Source organism: Neopelma chrysocephalum, unplaced genomic scaffold, assembly GCF_003984885.1.
Source record: "Neopelma chrysocephalum unplaced genomic scaffold, ASM398488v2 Primary Assembly neopelma1_95480, whole genome shotgun sequence".
In the NCBI taxonomy this organism is placed as follows: domain Eukaryota; kingdom Metazoa; phylum Chordata; class Aves; order Passeriformes; family Pipridae; genus Neopelma; species Neopelma chrysocephalum.
In genome coordinates, this window is record NW_020924152.1 from 158432 (window position 1) to 177740 (window position 19309).

The 19309-nt window shown below is 40.4% G+C and overlaps 1 protein-coding gene across 9 annotated transcripts in view; it reads left to right on the forward strand.

Moving 5' to 3' along the window:
* Positions 1-19309, forward strand: part of MOB3B (MOB kinase activator 3B) — a 91832-nt gene that overhangs the window by 43829 nt on the left and 28694 nt on the right. For 2 of the 9 annotated variants that reach the window (XR_003538240.1, XR_003538241.1), the window contains exon 5: positions 1383-1515. The exons of the other annotated variants lie outside the window; for them this stretch is intronic. The gene's annotated coding sequence lies outside the window, so the exon portion shown is untranslated. The remainder of the gene's footprint in view (positions 1-1382; positions 1516-19309) is intronic. 9 annotated transcript variants of the gene reach the window in all.

Sequence of the window (19309 nt, forward strand, 5' to 3'; positions counted from 1 at the left end):
TTTCAACACTGCCAGGCTACCTGAGGAACAAGAGCTAAATTGATTAATAACTGGTTAAGCAGTTTAAGAAGCTGAAATTTGACAGTAAAGGAAGTACAAAATCACTTTTAAGTTGTGAGACTTTTTGTAGAGGAGGATCTAAAGGGTTATTAAGTTACTGTAGTCAAATAGCCTAATTATGGCTTATCAAAATGAAAACATACTTTTAAAATGTTTAAAGCTAGGATTGCAGATGAAAAGTTACTGTATCTTTAGAAATACACTGGTTGGTCCATGTTTGACTAGTAAATTTTGGGAGCTATTAGCTTCAGAGCTTTTTGCACAGAGCATGTGTGTGATGCTGCTTCCAAAAGAGGAGCCCGATATGTTGCAACAATGCATCTGCAAAAAAAGAGCAAGACTCTGGAGGGCCCTTGTGGGTATGATTCAGATTTTTCAATGGTTTCTTACTGGTATTGAGGTAGAATTTTTCTGAATCTCTATCTAGTAATAAAAATTACCACTTAGGTCACTTTTCTGCAGGGGCAGGAGAGCAGCTGACTGGTGAATAGGCTCTGCTCAACTACTTTTACTGAGCAAAGGCCTCTTCACAATACCGCCTGTAGAAATGTAAGGAGAGTAACACCATTCACTTTTTCTTACGGTTATCCCTGTCTCACTGCTGTTCCAAAGTATGAGGAGGTGTTTGTGGTGTGCATAAAGTGGCATTTGCTGGCACTTGCTGCATATACTTTTTCTCCATTTTTTCCCAGGCACTGCAGTTGCACTATCCAGGAATTGCAGTTGCTTCATGCACACTTGCCCTGCAATTAAAAAAATGTATAATCTCTATAGACGGTTTGTTTCTTTCTTTTTTAAGGCAAAGCTTTGCCAGGGGCCAGAGGGAGCAGGAAGATTGCTGGCTGTTAAGTGGTCATTCAGTCACCCAGTGATGGACACGTACAGCTGTAGGCTACCACCTGAAGACTGATGTAAAATCCAAACAATCCTTTCAGCTTAATCCTTACACCTGCCACACCATTGCTGGATTTGGGCTATAGAACAATTTTGTTTTGTAACGTTTATCTTCTTTTCCCTGTTGCTGCCCTTCTTGGTCGCTCCTTCAGCATGGATGTGCTTGCCAAGAGCTTTGAATTAACCACTTTTGCCAATGGAATAAACTTCTTCAAGACATAGACTGTTCTATGGCTGTAGCTTTCTTCTAGTCATTAAACTTTGTGAATTCTATGCATATATGTATGTTACAGAAAAGTTACAGCAGCAGCACAGGTATCTCTTAGAGAGTTTGATGTCTTGAAATGTAAGTGCCTGGAAAATATCAGATGGATACTTTACTCCTAGATTATATGTCAGACCTTCCTCCTCCTCTCCCATTTTTCCAGTTCCTGTGGTTCAGGATCTAACTGATGCTTCTAAGTAAACTAAGCTGGCAGATGAACCAGCCCACAAACTTAGCATCCTTCAAGAGTATCATCACAGAAGATTGATGAAAATTGCCTTGACCCTATCTGGATGGTGAGTGATGCAGTTTACTAGAAGCTGCCTATCTGGTCTTCGTAGCATTACATTACTTTCTTGCAGACTGATTGTACTTTGGAGCAATTTGATTCCCTATTTTTGTCTGATATCTAAAGTGCCATGAGTAGTTTAGGTATTCTACTTACACAAGAACAGGGACTGAAGTTTAGGAGTAGTCCAGGCAATCCTCAAGCCCAGTCATTGTTGGCAGACAGGTCATTGCTCCCGAAGCTATCTTTTCCAGATGCCTTGCTTAGTGTATCCTCTTGACCTGTTGTTGGATGTGCCATTTGAGGTATATCTCCACTTCCAGCTCAGACACATGAATTAACCCTTCATTAATTCTTCAGTCTAGTTCTGATAAATAATAGAAAGTATTTGCAGTAGAAAGTAAGTGCAAATTCTTTTGTACATTGTTTGCTTTTCCATGAGAAGAATTTGGCACTCCTGGTATGAAGGACTGCTGCCTCACCTGGAGAATGTATATTAGAAGTCTGATGCCTCATATGCCATGTTTTCTGTATTATGGTAATCATTAAGGGCTAGAAAACACTTTCTCTAATTCATAGAAAAGCAGGTCTCGATAGCTTTCTTCTTCCATTCTCTATGCTCTAGAAACTTGAAAGAAAAAAAAAAGAAAGAACTTCAGTGGTAGCAGAAATGGTTAAGGGAAAGCTCATGGGGAGAGGGATGTGTTAGTTGGGTTTGCAAAAACTGAAAAGTTTCAGGATCACTGCTCTCTCTGATACTGTTTTGGGAGGAAAAAAGAAGTACAGAGCACCTGCAAGAAGTGGTGTCCCATGTGGGAACTGAAGTGGTCTGTCCAGTAGCTGCTATGTCCCTTGTTCTTGAGGAATTTAGCTCTCCAGCACATTATGATTGCATATGCTGTGGGATAATACTTAAATTAGTCTCTTAGAGAATCAGCAAGTATGCAACCACAGCTTCTATCCTAACTGAGTTCGTGACCTCTTCTCTTTAGCTACCTTCACAGCAGGGCTGATGTCTGCAGTGTCTTAATTCTATGGCATGCTGGGGCTGAGCTTGTGCCCAACTCAAGAGTGTGAGAAATGTGATATCTTAAACGTGGTTTGCCTTGGAAAGTGGGTTTGTGTGAACTGAGTACTTTGCATTCTGCAGTTGTGTGCATTCCTTTCCCTGATGAAAAAGGAGAATAGCTCCTTATTTGAAACCTTATAAAACAGACTTTGTGTCATAGGCTGCGAAGCAGAATATGTGTAGGAATAGAATTTACATATCATAATGACCTTGCTGGTTCATTGTTTGGAACCCAAGCAAAATAAGACTCACAAGTATAAGTTTTATCAGTGACTACTTTTTGTTTATTTTGCCAAATTAAAGTTGTTATTTAACCTCATAAATATAGTAGAAAATTCATGGTAGTCCCTACTCCCACAAAGTATTTTGATCGTTAAGGTTAATCTTTTGAGGACAACACTGGTACTTTGGGGGCCTGTTTTATTCAGAATCTAGCCAAGGGAGAGACGTATTTCAGGGGGATCTTCAGCTCCCCAGACAAATAGTAACAATCATCAGAATGAACTATAGTCATAGAGGTATGAAATTAAAATAATTTTGTCCTGTTTAAAGTACAATCTCAATTTGACTTCACTATGGAGTGGCTGGATTGCCACTTAACATATATCTAAAGGAACTTCTGGAAAGTTTAAGTCAAGGACAAGGTCTTTGCTTCAGCCAGAATCACCAACACTGCCTTTAAGTTTGCCCATCTTTCAAATAGAATTTTGGCCTTCCAGATTCACATAGAGTATGTAAACAGAGCAAAATCAGAAGCCTTAGGAGAGGGAAAACTCATTAGTTGCTTTTAAACAAGCTTCTCCTGTCTTTTATAGGTATTTTTTGGAGGAAAGTCAAATAACCGTGTAAAAAATACATGGTTAAAAACCCATTGTGTGGATAAAAGCCATGTGTGAGCCTTTTTATCATAATGGTGTGGGCAGCAGGGCCAGGGCAGTGATCTTCCCCCTGTACTTGGCAATGGTGAGACCCCACCTTGAATGCTGTGTTCAGTTCTGGGCCCCTTACTACAAGAAGCATATTGGGGTGCTGAAGTGTGTCCAGAGAAGGGCTGGTGAAGGGTCTGGAGCACAAATCTTATGGACAGGACTGCATAAGCTGTCTTGAAGCAACAAACTTCACTTTCCCATTGATGGTTAATGTACCTTCCGTGTGCCTAAGCAGTGCACTGAGAGGTGCCAGATGACTATTGTTATGCTAGAACTCACATTAGCGAAAGGATCCCCAGAGCAGGGCTCTGCAGCCTGACAGTCATTCACAGGCTCTGTGTCACAGGGATGAGCAACCCTTACAGTAAAAATTCTTCAGTTACATTGCCACAAAACTTACATGTGCAGCATAAAGGCAATGGAAATATCAAATAATTTCCTGTGTTTGACACTGTTTGTATGAGACCCCAAGTCTTGCAATTACACATTTAAACTAAGAGAATTGTTTTCGAGTAGAGAAAAGCCACAAAAGCCAAGGTCTAAATTGTTCAATTTTCCCTGAAGACTAACACAAGGTGCTCTCCAGCAGTTGATTTACCAACTGGTAATTGGTTCCTCTATGTGCAAATGGATCTTTGTGGTGTTTCACATGTGTCCCTCTTTAGAAGTTTTGATTCACTTGGAAAATCTTCTGAGTCATGCTTGGAATCCTTGGAATATGATACCTGTTCAGTGACTGTTTTGTATGACTGAGCAGAAAAACCCCCTTGCAGGAAAGTCAGAGATTAGAAAAGACCTGATAAACGCTCAGAGCATCTCAGTAACCCAGTGGAATAGGAGTGAAATGGCTTTACAGACAATGCTGACACATGATTTTTTTTTCTGTCCATCTCACATTGAGTCACATGTCTGAGGAGCTCCAGGGAGGCTGTGCCCTTTCATATGCTTGAAAATATGCAGTGGAAACTTGTATTTCATTCTCATAATGTGAACCAGTGGCACTTTGACTCATTAGAAACAAAAGGAAGGTTGCCGAGACATCTGGAGTCAGATAATCAAGAAGGGAATAAACAAAGACAGTTAATAGTTGGAAGGGAAAAGGGACGACAATGAACAGATTGTCTTTGAAAGACAAATCACTCATCTGAACATGGAAAGAAGCACCTTTTCTTGTAAGAAGTTGGTGTTCAGCTGAACTGAACACCAATAGTTCACCAATAAATGCATACTGTCAACATTAGCATGGTGAAATAATGGTGATTGTGGTTTGTACAGCATCGACTGCTGTCAGCCTTAACAGAAAGAACTCAGTCCTCTAATACACAAATCCCTAAATCATGAAGCTGTAGCACTCAGAAGCAGATACATTTCCAAACCACGTGCTGAGTAACATCAAATCTTTTGGAAAAGTACCAGTGAATGTTTTAGCATTAAAACAGTACATCTGTTTAGAATTAATATGCTTTAAAATTAGTTGCATTCCGTAACTACCTTTCTTTTCACATCCAGACCCAAAATTTTTGAGTAAAAGACAGTGCTTATTTTAGTATTCAGGTTGTGTTGTAACTTAAGCTGGTTGAGTAGCAGTTAACTAACAGTATATATTTTTGCTGCAGAGATCACAAACATTTGTAAATGTCCCAAGGCATGGCAAAAGATGTCAAAAAACTAAAAAAAGAAAAAGAAGATACAGTAATTTAACTGTCTTCTGAAAAAACAACAGTAGAAAAGGAGAAAAAAAACCAAGAACTTCTTGACTCAAAAAACCAGGTGTTATTCACTCGTGGACATTTGCCACCAGGGTTGTGATAAAGTTTTAGTTCAGCATGGTTCATGCCTCCTGCAGGACATTGAGGATGTCTTTCTAAACATTCAGCTTCTTGCACATGAGCTGAGAAGTTTTACAGTAAAGCAAGCAATGATATATGTATTCAAGATGAAAAAATCATCACATGGAATGTAGCCTTCAGCTAAAATGAAGGATTTCCTTATTAATCTCTCCTGTCGTCTGCCCCAGCTTATCCTAGCATAAGGCCTCAGCCTCGGCTGTTAATGCACACAAAACTTCTTTTCATTCTATTTAAAATATGTCTTAAGAGTTCCTCCTTAAATAAAATTTAAAAATCTTGTCATTCTCAACATGAATGCTGGTGACAATGCAATTTGGGGTTTTTTGAGTGGGCTTTTCTTTATGGGAGATTTTATAGGGCTGATTTACAAAAGCTATGCTTGTTGTATCAGTATCACAACGTTGGGTTTCATAAATATAAGGAAACAGAGTCAGGCTCTAACTGTCATAGACTTCCAGTGAGATTTCTGAATCTAATATCTGTCTGATTTTATATGGAATAAGTGGGAGCATTAAACTATTGATTTCTGTCATTGGAAGTATTTCAGAGTGTGTGGGCCAAAACAGAGAAACAGAGGAAAAAAAAAAAAGCCCAGTTCTTTTCATCAGTTGCAGTCTGTATTCGCTCCTTAGCCAAAACTATCCTAAAGGTCTGGGAAAATTTCTCCAATAGGTGAGATCCTTAGACATACACCAGTACCACTGTAGTGCACCAAACCCACTTTATGGGGCATGTAGCATGGGACAACAAAACTGGATTTCTGCTTTGACAAAGAATCTTGTGTGAAGCAGCTGCAGAGATCATGCAAAAAAAAAAAAATAGAGCCTTTTTGAAAGCTTTTTTTGACTATTTGACTTTTTTTGACTTTGAAAGCTATTTTGACTGTTGCTTTATCCTGTAGATAATCTTTGTGGCCCTGCACTGGACACAGTTCAATTAAATTCATGTCTTTCTTCTACTGAGGAGCCCAGAACTGGACCTAGAACTCCCAAGTGCAGCCTCACCAGGGCTGAGTAGAGGGAAGGATCACCTCCTTTGACCAGCTGCTAGTGTTCTTCCTAATGCAGCCCAGGACACTGTTGGCCTTTTTCACCCTGAGGGCATGTTGATCAACTGTGGTCATCTTGATCTGCCAGAACTCAAAGGTCCTCGTCAACAAAGCTTCTCTCCAGCCATGCAGCTGCCAGAAAGTGCTGATGCCTTGATTGTTCTTTCCCAGAAGCAAGACTGTGCATTTACCCTTGTTGAGAGTTCTCTCTGGGATTTCTCTCTACCTATTTTTCCAACCTCCTTAGGTTCCTCTGAACAGCAGCACACCCATCTGGTGTATTGGCCTCTTCTCCCAGCTTTGTGCCACTTGCAAACTTCCTGAGGGTGTACTCTGATGATGACATCATCCAGGTCATCAATGGAAAGGTTAAACTGTGTTGGCCCCAGTATTGAGCCTTGAGGTACACAACTCCTGACTTGCTTCCAACTGGACTTCATGCAACTGTTAGTAACCCTTTGGGCCCAGCAGCTCAGCCCATTTTCAATCCATATCATTGTCCACTTTTCTAACCTGTACTTTGTCAGCTTTCTGTGAGGGCAGGGATACAGCGGCTTCACTAGAGGCAAGGTAAAGAACATCAGCTGCTCCCTCCTTTATGTGCCCAAATAGTGACCTCACTGTAAAAGCCACTAGGTGGGACAAGTGTGTTTTCCCCTTGTAAATCCATGCTGACTACTCCCAAAAATCTTCTTGTCCCTCATGAATTTAAAAATTTGTTCCAGAAAGACTTTCTCCCAACACCTTCCCAAAGACTGAGGTAAGGTTCAGTGCCCTGGAGTTGCCCACACTTCCTGCTTACCCTTCTTGAAGACAGAAGTGATCTTTGCTTTCTCCTCCACTCTCAAGAGTGGCTTTGCCACGACTGACGGTTCCCTCAGCACTTTTGGGTGCATCTCTTCAGACCCCATGGACCTATGCATTTCAAGTATGCTTAACTTTTTCCTAAGCTAGTTCTCCTCCGTGGAGGGTAATTACTGTTTTTTCCATACTTTCACTCTGTTCTCAGAGGCCTTGGATTTCTGAAGGCCAAGCTTATTAGTAAAGACTGAGCTCTAGGAAGGCACTGACTTTTCTGTACCATTTATCACCAGTTCCTGTGCTCCATTCAGCAGCAGATGCATATTTTTCTTTGTTTTCTTTTTGCTGTTTATATACTTGTAAAATCCTTTTTTGTTGCTGTTCATGTACTTTCCCAGATTCAACTCGTGTTAGCAGCAACTTGCTCATCTATCTTGCAGACCTTCAGTAAGATTTTTCTGCTTGATTTCTTACTTGTCAGGACAGACCTTTCTTGAACTACAGGACGTGATCTTTGCTTATCAGCCAGCCCTACTGAAACCTTCTTCTCCACAGGATTTTGTCCTGGGATTCTTCCAAGCACATCTCTGAAGATGTGGAAATGTGCTTTGGTGCAGTCCAAGGCTGTGGTCTTGATTTTTGCCCTCCTCTTAGGAGAGTCGTCTTAGGGCCCTAACCTCTACCACTTTATAGTCACTGCAGCCAAGGCAGCCTCCAACTTTCACATTCCCCAATAGTCTTCTTCTGTCTTCTTTAAGTATCAGACCTGGCTGAACACCTTCCCTTCTTGGCTTCTCCACTACGTGTTCCAGGAGGCTGTAATGCACTTGAGAAGTATCCTGATTACATGAGCCCTATTGGACAGCCCTTCCAGTGGATCTTAAGGGGGGTTAAAGTTCCCCTGGAGAACCAGAGGCTGTGATGTTAAACTTCCACTTGTTTGCCAAATGTGTTAATCTGCTTTCTCCTGAGCAGGCAGGTGATAGCAGGTACCCACTACAACAGTGCCCCTGTTGGTCTGCCACTAATCTTGACACAGAAGCTCTTGACTGTCCCAGGGCATTTCTGTTTCCACTTCCCCACCTCATCATCCCTACCCCTTCATCCTTAAAAACCTGCATCTCTCCATTGCAGTCCTCTAATCATTCCACCAATATTTATAATGTGGTTGCTTAGAACAAATGTTACAATTTCTGATGTGCTTATAACTACATTTTAAGTGGAATTTTGAGGTATAATCGTAGATGACAAACTAGTCTGAAACTGACCCTGCCGAAAGGTTCCGTGCTGTAACTGGTGGATGACAGCCCCCTTCTTTCAAAACCCCTTGATACAGTGCAACTGACAGCTGCTGGGAGACACAGGCAGGTGACTCTCTGGGGAGGGATAACAGGAGGTGTGGCAAGCAAAATCTGTTTCTGTAAGAATTCCCAGAGTGTAGGTACTTACACACACTTGTTCATAAAACATATCTTGGATAATAGACCACTGTCTTGGAGGCAAAGAGAAAAAGATAGGATGGAAACATAGACTATGAATCAAATCACAGATAAACTTTGAATTATTTGAAACTGAAGATTGCCTTCGCACTATTGTGGCTGACTACAAAAAGTGTCAGATATTGAGGATCAGGCTTACAGATTATTTTTAATTTTGTTTTTCCTTCAGTGATTATAATGAAAATTCCTCATAATATTTCTCCTTGAATAAAACAAATCATCTCTTTCTCTTTTTCATACTTTGTCTCTTCTTGGCTGCTACATGTCCCTGGCATTCTCCTCTATAATGTCTATATTCACCTGGTCTAGATTTAATCACCCAGATGGAAATTCAAAGTTGTCGTCTTCCACCACCAATTCTGTTATCCAGTGACTTAAATTTTGACTAATAACCTATTTGTCAGAATATGATGCTGAAAAGGCAAGTAGTTTGTCTTCCTATGTGAACTTCCAATACCCTTTGCGGAGCGAAATGGACACTGGTTTCTCTTTTAAACTTTCCATTGTTAATTCCTGTTGACTGAGACAGACAGAGAAATGTGTGAGGTCTCTCAGCTGCAGACTTCAGCCACTAATTCAGCCAACCAGCCCTGCTCACTTTGGCAGATAGTTCTTTCTTAATACTCCATCTTTAATGGCCCACTTCCCCTTGCTGGCCAGGGACAAGCTGTAAAATTATCTAACGGTACTTAAAGATACTTATTAAACTTATTGTCTGTGTACCACATTTGAACTCCTCATGGTGCCTTTTTTCTAACATGATTATTCCAAGAGAGACAGCCACGAAGCTTTCAATTTATATTTCAGTTGTTTTTTAACACTATCTGCATTTTCAATTGGGTTTTTCCTTTTTTTTTTTTTTTTAGCAGAAGTGCAAAACTCTCTTGATGTTTACTTTTAACTTGTACAGTCTCAAAGGAAAAGGAAAAGCTTTGAGTAGCTTTTAAATTTTCAGAAATTATTAATGGTTTGATGATGTCAGTATGTGAATGACAGGAACAAGATATGCCTTTAAGTAACTTTACACTCTGGATGCTGGGAATGTATAGGAGGCAGCATGATTCAGGGCAATGGACAATCTCAGTCTAAGGCCATACACAGCATTAGCTTCCTTCCTTTTACTACCTGAAGGAATAAAGTAAAGCAGAAAAGTTGTAAGAGTTTTCTGTGATCTAGGAAGTGGGAGAAGATGTTTACAAAAGCCTCGCAACTGAGGGCAGCAGGTTAGTTCTCAGTGATGCAATACACCTTAGCACTAAGTTGAAATAGCAGAAAATGGCTAAAGTGCCATGGGTGGCTGACTATGAATAGCTGCCAAGGAAAGTCAAGTAGGCCGAAGTATAATTAATGGGTGAGCTAACACAATAAAGAGCAAGAACCTGGAAAATGCTGAAGTAGATTGTAATCCAGCTTTAGTGGCCACTGAAATTGGTTATCCCAGAAAAATCATAGCTTCCTGCTAGTGAGGTGCTACTGCAGGGAATGGAACAATTAACTTTCCTGCTGTTGCCTTACTTTAGGAATTAGGTGTTCAGTAATATCCTGTCAATCTGCCTTCTGGTGATCTGTTTTGTCTCTTGAATCAATTCACCCAGATATTATTTTTATTAATGAAATCCATCTCCTACATTACCTTTTGTGTTTGCATTCATCTCCCTCTCCTCTTTTTATCTCATGTGAGCCTTTCCCAGCTGCATTATGACAACAGTCTGGATAACTGGTCATGATAGCATGGGTATGGTGATAGCCAACAAAAAAGGTTTCAAAAACCTATGTCTATTTTCAACAGACCTATCATCAAAGAGTCATTTTCTTGTGTACATTAGTTACCCTTTTTCCAGAAAATTAGTTTCAGGATGACTTGATTTTCTTTGAATAACTCACTTATTGCCTTGTCACATAAACTATCTCAGTTTATCTCCTAATATGTAGGCATTTTTTCTATGGGTTTCTTTTTTTTTAAGAACCAACAAAATTGGAGGACACTATATGATGGTTTTTCCATGTCTAATCCTTGTTCTTTGTCTATTTTTTATGAATACCCTTGAAAAAAAGTGGTCTCTGGATCATGCCACAATTATGATACGTATAGTAAAAGCTGTTGTACAATGTTGAGACTGCACGTCATAAATACATAAATTACTGCCTAGAAAAGAGGCAAGGGGTAGAGTAAATAGTTCCACTGTGGAACTGAAGAAGGTCAACAGTGAAGTTCTGCAGCTTGACATGCTTGGACTTCAATTGCTTAACATATTCACAGGTAAGCAGGGAAAAAGAATGAGCAACATTTTCTGATGTTATGAAGTTATTCAAGGTAGCAGGACAGGGTCTGAGGGATTGCAGAAAGTAATACTATCAGATGGTAACTGAGCAATGAAAAAAAGCGGATATAATTCAGTGTAGAAAACTAAGAAAGTAGTCCTGGTTTCTGTGTAAAACAATCATCTCTGAGGTGACTCTTACCATGCAGATTCAGAAAGACCGTTAGTTCCAACAAATGTGAAGAATAACTAGATAACGAATTTGGAGCAAACCAAAAAGCATAATTATACAATTGTGTAAATCCCTGTTTCTCCCACGCTTTCTCTTCTTATCACAAAGGAAGAAATGTTGAAACTGGAGAAGTTTCAGCAAAGGCAAGAACAATAAGCAAAGTTTTAGAAATGCCTCTGAATTAGGACTAGATGAGTTGGCTTAGAGATGTCTTAGAGAAGTGGGCTGATGAGCAGGGTATAGTACAAGCACCACAGGTAGGGTTTGCCTGTTTACTGCCTCTTCTAACCCAAGAAGTCACCAGGGAGAGTGAGGCATACAAGATAGTGTATCCTGGGCAGACTGTGGAGCACCTTGCCAAAGGAAGCTGTTACTGGAAGAACTACAGACAGATTTAAGGAGTAGCTGGTGAGTCAGTTTGAAGAACAATCCATACTACTGCTGAATAGACAAGCTACGGGGGACTTAGCAAATCACTTGAGCTGAAAGTGGTCAAAGGCAAGGAGGGCATGAGGAGAAAGCATCATACTTAGAATACTGACCTGAACCAGAACAGTTGTTTTCATGTTGCTTATGAATTAAATTTCATATTTGTCTTTAAGTCCTTTAGATGTATTTACCTCTGCATCTAATTCAGCTTGGACAAATAGGTAGAAACAATGGAAGCAACATAACCCAAGCTACTGCTGTTCTGTGTTGTCTGTTGCACCTTTCTGACACATAGTACTTCCTTTGTAGCCTGCTTGTGAACCAGTGCCCAGAATGCTGCACTTTTCAGCACGTTCCAGTAAACCAGCACTGATTTAACTTTTAGAGGTAGATCAGTATATCACAATAATAGCAAACTGTGTGAAGAGAGTGGGGTGACAGGTTGAAGCAGTAATAGCCCATTGATCTACTGTGCTGCATGGTCTGTCTGCCTGAGCTGTAAGTTTCATAGAAGACAGACATATTTGTGGATGATAAGCTGAAAATCTCCTTTATGTTTAGCAGTGTAGTAGATCTTTTGTGGTATTGATGCAGTGCTCTGTGGAGCACTGAATGCAACTATCTTCCCCCCCTCCCCCCTTACAACCTTTATTACTAATAATCATATTAGATTTTCAAGAGTGGTAGTAGAAAGGTAAAAAAATTCGTAACACTGCAATGAGAAATGTTTATTACACTGGGACATCCCATATAACTTTCACTTTTCACCTCATGTGCACTGAACTACTTTAAGAAGCTTTACCACTTTATAAATGTAGGAGTTTAACAGACGTCCTATAGTGCAGCAGCTCCTCTAGTTTTACAGGAACAAATCAACCAACTTGTTTAAATTTTTTTTTTTTTATTTTTTAAGGTACACCTTCCTTCTTTGAAGTGTTTGGCCAGGCAGTACAATCATAGGAAATTCTGGAATCCTGGACATAATTTTCCTGGGCTTCCATGCATACTAATTGTGTCATTTTGGAAGAAAAAACTGTCAACAGGCATTTTATACAGCATCCAAAAGGGACTCTGTGTAAAGCTTTATGCAGAAACCATCAATGCAGAATAATTGTTCCATTTCTTCCTAGGGCTTGTATTTTTGTGGGAGAACTACAGTTGTCCTTTTTGCAAATATTGTGATAGAGCAACCTCATTGTTTTCCATTCCAGTTCTGAGCAATGTGCATTTTTCTACATGGACCACCCAGAAATCAGAAAGCATTAATTTTCAGTAGATTTTAAGCTTTACTTACCTAAAAGTAAAACTTTTGATCCAGTAGGGCATTTGATGTTTATTGACTTATTTTTTTTCAAAATTTTTCTTGCAAGAGTCATTGGTTAAGGTCAAGTTAATTTGACCTTTCAGATTGTTTCTGTAATTATTCTTTGATAATGACATTAAAAATTATTATTCTGCTTATCTTCTCTCTTTAAAAGAAGCAGGGTACTCTTCCTCATTGATTTTTCAGACTAATTTTCAATGAAATTAGTGGCAAAGCTTCCTTTGATTTCCAGGTACCAGATGGAGCCCTAGGCATCTGAAGAGAGGATCTTATCTATTCATGACTTGTAGGAATAATCTGTTTAAATGCTAGTGGCTCCTTTTGTGTGGGCAATAGTAGGTTTTGTGTGCCTTGTAAATCCAAGCATCATTGGCCTGTACTTTAACAGTAAAGATAGTCTTATAGAGGGATATGCATTCAAAATATTCAAATCCTCTTTATGTGACTTTAGTTCCTCTTTTGGAATTATGCTGGATGCAAAACCTGTCAGTTAATGATAGCTTTTATGCAGCCTTCACTGTATGAGTGTGTGTGGGTGTTTTCCATGCGTGGATTTGTGTGTGCACGTACTTGCTGACATAACCTGAAATTTCTTGGAAGGTGCTGTCATCTGTGAATGTAAAGTCCTGTGTACTCTGGCTCCTATTCCAGAGTGATTTGAAATGGCTTTTCTTCTGTGAGATGAATATTTACTTCAGATGAATGTTTACTGCAAAATGCAGGAGCAGTTCAGGAAGCAGGACTTGACCCACTGGGCTACAGAGTGCTATATCTTCTTCTGCCTTCTGCCACTGCAAGTCTTCTCTTCCTTTCAGCACAGTGGCTTCAAGATGACATGAAGAGTACTGCCCAGATTCATCAGTTTTCTGTTGATAAGTTTACTTCCCTTCAAAACAGTAGGAAGAGATTTAAGTGTTCTTAGCTCTGGAAATACTGCCAAAAAAAAAAAAAAAGAAGAGTGATATGTAAAAGGCAGACAACACTACTTTCTCTGGCCTTCTTCTGAAATGAAAACAGTCACCAAAGCCTTTGGAACCGAACCTGATGCAACCAGTGCATACTGAGCATGTGCTGATCATTCCATTACTGTTTGCATGGAAGGGAGAAACTGACCTCTTCCAGTAAGGCAATTCTGAGAAAACAAGAGAAACAAAACTTTGAGTGCCTGGGGAGATCCCCAGTTGAACAATAGCATGGACTGGCAGTACCTGAAGACAGAGTAGTTCAGACTGCAGTTACTTCTTCTGAAGGATGAATCTGGCTTAGCTTTCCGATGTTTGGGAGTGCTTGAGTGTGCTGGGAGGGGGTTGCTTGGTTCTTTTTTCTTCACTGATAGGTTCATTCAGTTTTACCACCCTTTAACCATATCATAAAAGCAAAAATAGTTAAACATAGAAAAGCAGATTTGAAAGCCCCAACTGGTTCTTGCTCATCAGCCTGCAGAATTTTCTCTGAGGACACTGGACTTTATTCTAGGCTGTGCTGTTGTAAATCAGCATGGACTCAGCACCTAGCATGGAAAGCCAAAACCATATCATTATCCAGAAATTGTCAGTCCATGGCAAGTATTGTAGGAACAAAGCTATTAACAAACCTCTGCCAGGTGGGGAGAAACATTTTTCTGTTGATAACTTGCCCAGGCTCTGGTGTTGTATGAACTTACTTTTCCCTTATGTTCTTTTATTGGGTTAATAAACTCTTTTTTCCCATCCTAAGCTGTTACACTGCCAAATGGCTGCTGCATCTTCTGTCCCAGAAGAGGCTGCATTTTGTTCACCTGTACCTGTTCTCTATATTATCCCAGTGGATCTCCAAGGTAATTTAGTATACATATATATATATATATGTGGATATGTATGCCATACAAAGTTAGTCAAATATAGCAATCCAACAGACCTTATTTTGTTACTATGGTGAAGATGGATCTTCCAGGGCGGTTGAGTTACACTGACACATAATCATGACTCTGCAGCTTTTTATGGCAATGTTCTCATTGCCTTGAAGAATTACAGATCTATTCTAATGGCTTTATCAGCCTAATTATTATCTAGGGTAAAACTAGCCTTGCTTGGAACAGGCAAGAGTGTTCTCTCTGGCATTGCAGTGCTTCTTTTCTGTTCATCTGCAGAAGCAGAAGTAATCAGTTATGAGGAGGTAGGATTGCATTCAAGTAACAGCCATTGTAAATTTGCATAAAATCCAAGGGATCTGGCTTGTGCAGGGCAGGAATTTAGGTCTCTGTCCTCTCATTTCAGGGAGAGTCAATTCTGATGCTTTGCATACTTAGCTGTTTCACAGTATTTGCATTATAAGACTTGTCTTCTGGTGAAATTAGCAATTAAATGGAAAATTTTAATGCCATCACCCATTTCTTGAAATACAGCAGCAGAACGAGCTTTTATGTATGTTCAAATACTGCAAAGCTTCCAACAGTTTTCTGATTTGTAACTTGCTCCATTTAGAGTTCTCTCCAGAATGGCACATGAATGCTTTCGTTTAATAACTGACAGTGGACTTGCCTGCTGATTTATTCTCTCAAGAGTAACACTGTTAGAAGTAATCCCACTTAAAAAGAGAAAAGTACATCATTTTGCTTAAAAAGCCATGTAATCTCAAGACTGTTTTCCTTTCTTCTACTCTCTTTGATCTGACAGCAGAAGGGAGGGCAGTATCATGAGGATGTAGGTACATGGTAGTCTAGTTTATCTCTAATATTTTGCAGCTGTCTGCTAATCTATGTGAGGAATAAAGTCCAGCAAAACTGACATTGTTTTCATTGTCCTTGAGACAGACAGTTCCTTGACTAGCACACTGCGATAACATTAAACATCAGCTTAGAACAGGATAGGTGTTTTTGCAGCAAAGGACATATTTTGCATATTTTGGGTACATGGGAGGACGAGCAGAAGGGTTTCATGCAGCTACCTTCTCCACATTGTTAGATTCTGGTAATGCTGTTTTCTTGCTACTTATTACAAAATTGGAAATGATTCTTACTTTACCAGGTTGTTACGTTTTTAAGCTGCGTTTGCAATAGTATAGTGTCAATGCTTTTGCCAGTGGAGAACTCAGTCTCTTTTTTTCCCACTTGTATTTTTAAAAAAGAATGAATTATGATTATGGCCTGAAAAAGGACTTTCAAATGTGCAGCAAAATTTCTATGCACAATTGTGAAAGGACTTACCAGCTTCCCTTGAGTAAAGCAAGACTTCAGACCACACAAATACTGGACATCAAAACTGCTCATGCATCACCAAAGATTTAACTAGGGAGTCATTTTCCTTGCAGGCTACAGGCAGAAGTGTGAGCCAGTTGAGAACCACGTGTAATATTACAGGCAATAGGCTGGGTTGTTCTCTCTGGTTCCTCAGTATTGTCTTTCTGTGACCTTATACGTTCTGACTCTTGTCTAGAGAAAATCAGGCCATAAAGACCAGCTGTATAATGACTTTTCTTCTGTTTCGTCTCTAGCCTGTGCAATTGACCAGCTTCAGGGAGATTGTGATACATATTGGAGCAAGAAGATTCAAGATTGTCATATGTCAAATGAGATAAACTTTTTGCCTGTTGCATTCATCTCAGACCTTTAGTTACCCTCCTTTAGCCCCACCTAATTTAGTTGCTTTAACTTTGAATGTCTCTTTTCTTATACCACCATTTATTTTTTTGCATGATACAAAGAACAGGTTTTGTATCAGCAGGATTTAAATTAGGACCTTCATCATGGCATTAAAACATCTGTATTTTAAGCCAGCAGACCATTAACTTACCGCTAATCACTGCACAAGATGGTCAGCACACTTTCCTATGTCATTGTGACCAGCTTTGTGAGCTGATGGCAGTCATAATTGTGCCTTCAGGGAGTGAATGTTATGCGGGGAAGGCCGTGACACTCTCTGCAGTTATGTGTGTGGAATACACAAAGAAGTAAGAAAACAGATCAATGTCATGATTTATTTTGCCAGCACTATGCTGTATGTCTGTTTGATGATGGATAGATTAGATCTGGATGCTCACTCCAGCACAGGAGCAGATCACCTGATAGCAAATTAAGAACATGTAAGGAATGAAGTTGATAGCCTCAGAGAACTATGGGTTAAATCTGACCAATTTAAGAAAGAAAGAGAAAATCCCTCTATTTTCTGATGGTTAAGAAGTTCATAAGTGGATCAGGCAAGTTGAGTTTTGGAAGTTGTAACCCTGCTCATTGTGGGGAGTAGCCTTTTCCAGCAAGTCAACAGAAGCAAAAAGGTTAAAGGAATATGGAGATTCAGGGGAAACAATGTGGTTTTTCCAGTATGCTGCTGTGGTGCAAAAACAGATATGATGCTTTAAAGGCTCTAGATGTACATGAACAGGGCCAAAAGGGAGAACCTGCACCAGCAGTACATGGTGGTTACCGTAAAAAGAAACATCGAGTGATCATTGTGAGTGACTGTCTGTTAAGGTGCACTGGGATACCCACCTGCCAGACTGACAGAGAGTCACAAAAAGTTTCTGCCTCCCAGGGGCTGAGGTTCATCATGTTGTCAGGAGGGCACCCCAAATTGTCAAGAGCACGGACTATTAGCCACTATTACTTTTTCATGTGGGTACAAATGACACCACAAGCCAAAAATGAGATAGGATCAAGGAAAACCATAAAGGCCTGGCGAGGCAGATGAGAAACATTGGTGCCCAAGTCATCTTCTCATTTTTCCTCCTGGTTAGAGGAATCAGGATAGCCAGAAGCAGATGCATAGTGCAGATCAACGTCCTTGTGTCTGGTGCCATTGAGAAGGTTTTGGGTTTTATAACAATGGGTTGTGCTTTAACAATTGTAGCCTGTTAGTGAGAAATGGGATCCACCTGTCTAAAAAGGGCAAGAGAATCTTTGGGAGCAGGCTGGCCAGTTTGGTGAGATAGGCTTTAAACTGAAGGACTCAGGGTTGGGGTCCAAAGTGGCAATGCCTTTGCCATTGCTTCCCCCTAGGGAGTAGGTCATACCAACCAGTGCGGTGACAGATGTTCCTTGGCTGCCTCTCAAGTTGAGGATCAAAGGGCTAACCACATCCAGGATGTTTTTGGTTATGGTGAATCCTCTTATACCTCTCAGGAATCTGGTTGTTTGATTTTATTATCTGTATAATATATTTATTAGTGCCTGTATACAAATATACACAGCATGGGGAATAAACAAGAACTGGAAATCAGTGTGCAGGGCCATGATCTCATTGCAATTACTGAGACATGATTGGATAGCTCCCATTACTGGAATATTGTCATGGATGGATATGCACTTTTTGGAAAGGACAGGTCAGCGAAGCGAGGTGGTGGAGTTGCTCTTTATGTGAGAGAGCAGCTGGAATGTATTGAGCTCTACCCAAGGACAGCTGAATGACTTGAGAGTTTATGGATGAGAATTGAGGGACAGGCTAATATGGGTGACACTGCTGTGTGTTTACTATATGCCAACTGATTATGAGGCTTTCTATGGGCAGCTGGAAAGAGCCTCATGGTCACAGCTCCTAGCTCTCCTGGGGGGCTTCAACACCCTGATATTCACTGGAGGAACAATAGGGCCCAGCTCACACAGTCTGTGCAGATTATTGAAGGTAACTTTTTGATACAAGTGGTGGAGGAGCCAACTAGGAAATGTGTGTTGCTGGATCATGTGCTAGCAAAGCAGTAGTGACTGGTTGAAGGTGTAAAGTTTGGAGGCAGCCTTGGCTGTAGCAATCATGAGATGGTGAAACTCAGGATCTTGCATGAGGAAAGCAAACCCCTAAACTTCTGGAGACCTAACTTCAGCCTCTTCAAAGACCTAATTAGAGAAGTACCATGGGATATGGCATAGAAGAGAAGGGAGTCCAAGAGAGCTGGTCAATATTTAGACACCACTTCCTCCATGCTCAAGGCTGGAGTATCCCCATGATGAAGAAATCAGGCAAAGGGGGCAGGAGATTTGCATGGATGAGCAGGGAGCTCCCAGTAATTTACGGGAAATGGAAAACGGAGAGGCCACATGGGAGGACTGTAGGAACATCATCAAGGTATGCGAGGATGTGACAATAAAGGCCAAGGCCCACTTGGAATTGGGTCTAGCAAAGGACATCAAAGGACAAGAAGGACTTCTACAAGCATATCATCAGCAAAAGGAAGATGAGGAAAAATAAGGGGCTGCTATTGAATCCTGGTGACGGAAGACACAGAAAAGGTGGAATTACTGAATGCTTTCTTTGCCTCAGTCTTTACTGCTGAGCATGGCTCTCAGGAGTCCCAGACCTTGGAGGTACAAGAAGACTGGAGAAAGGAAGACTTCCCCCTGGTTGTAGAAGGTTGGGTTATACAGACTTGACATCCATAAATCCACAGGCCCC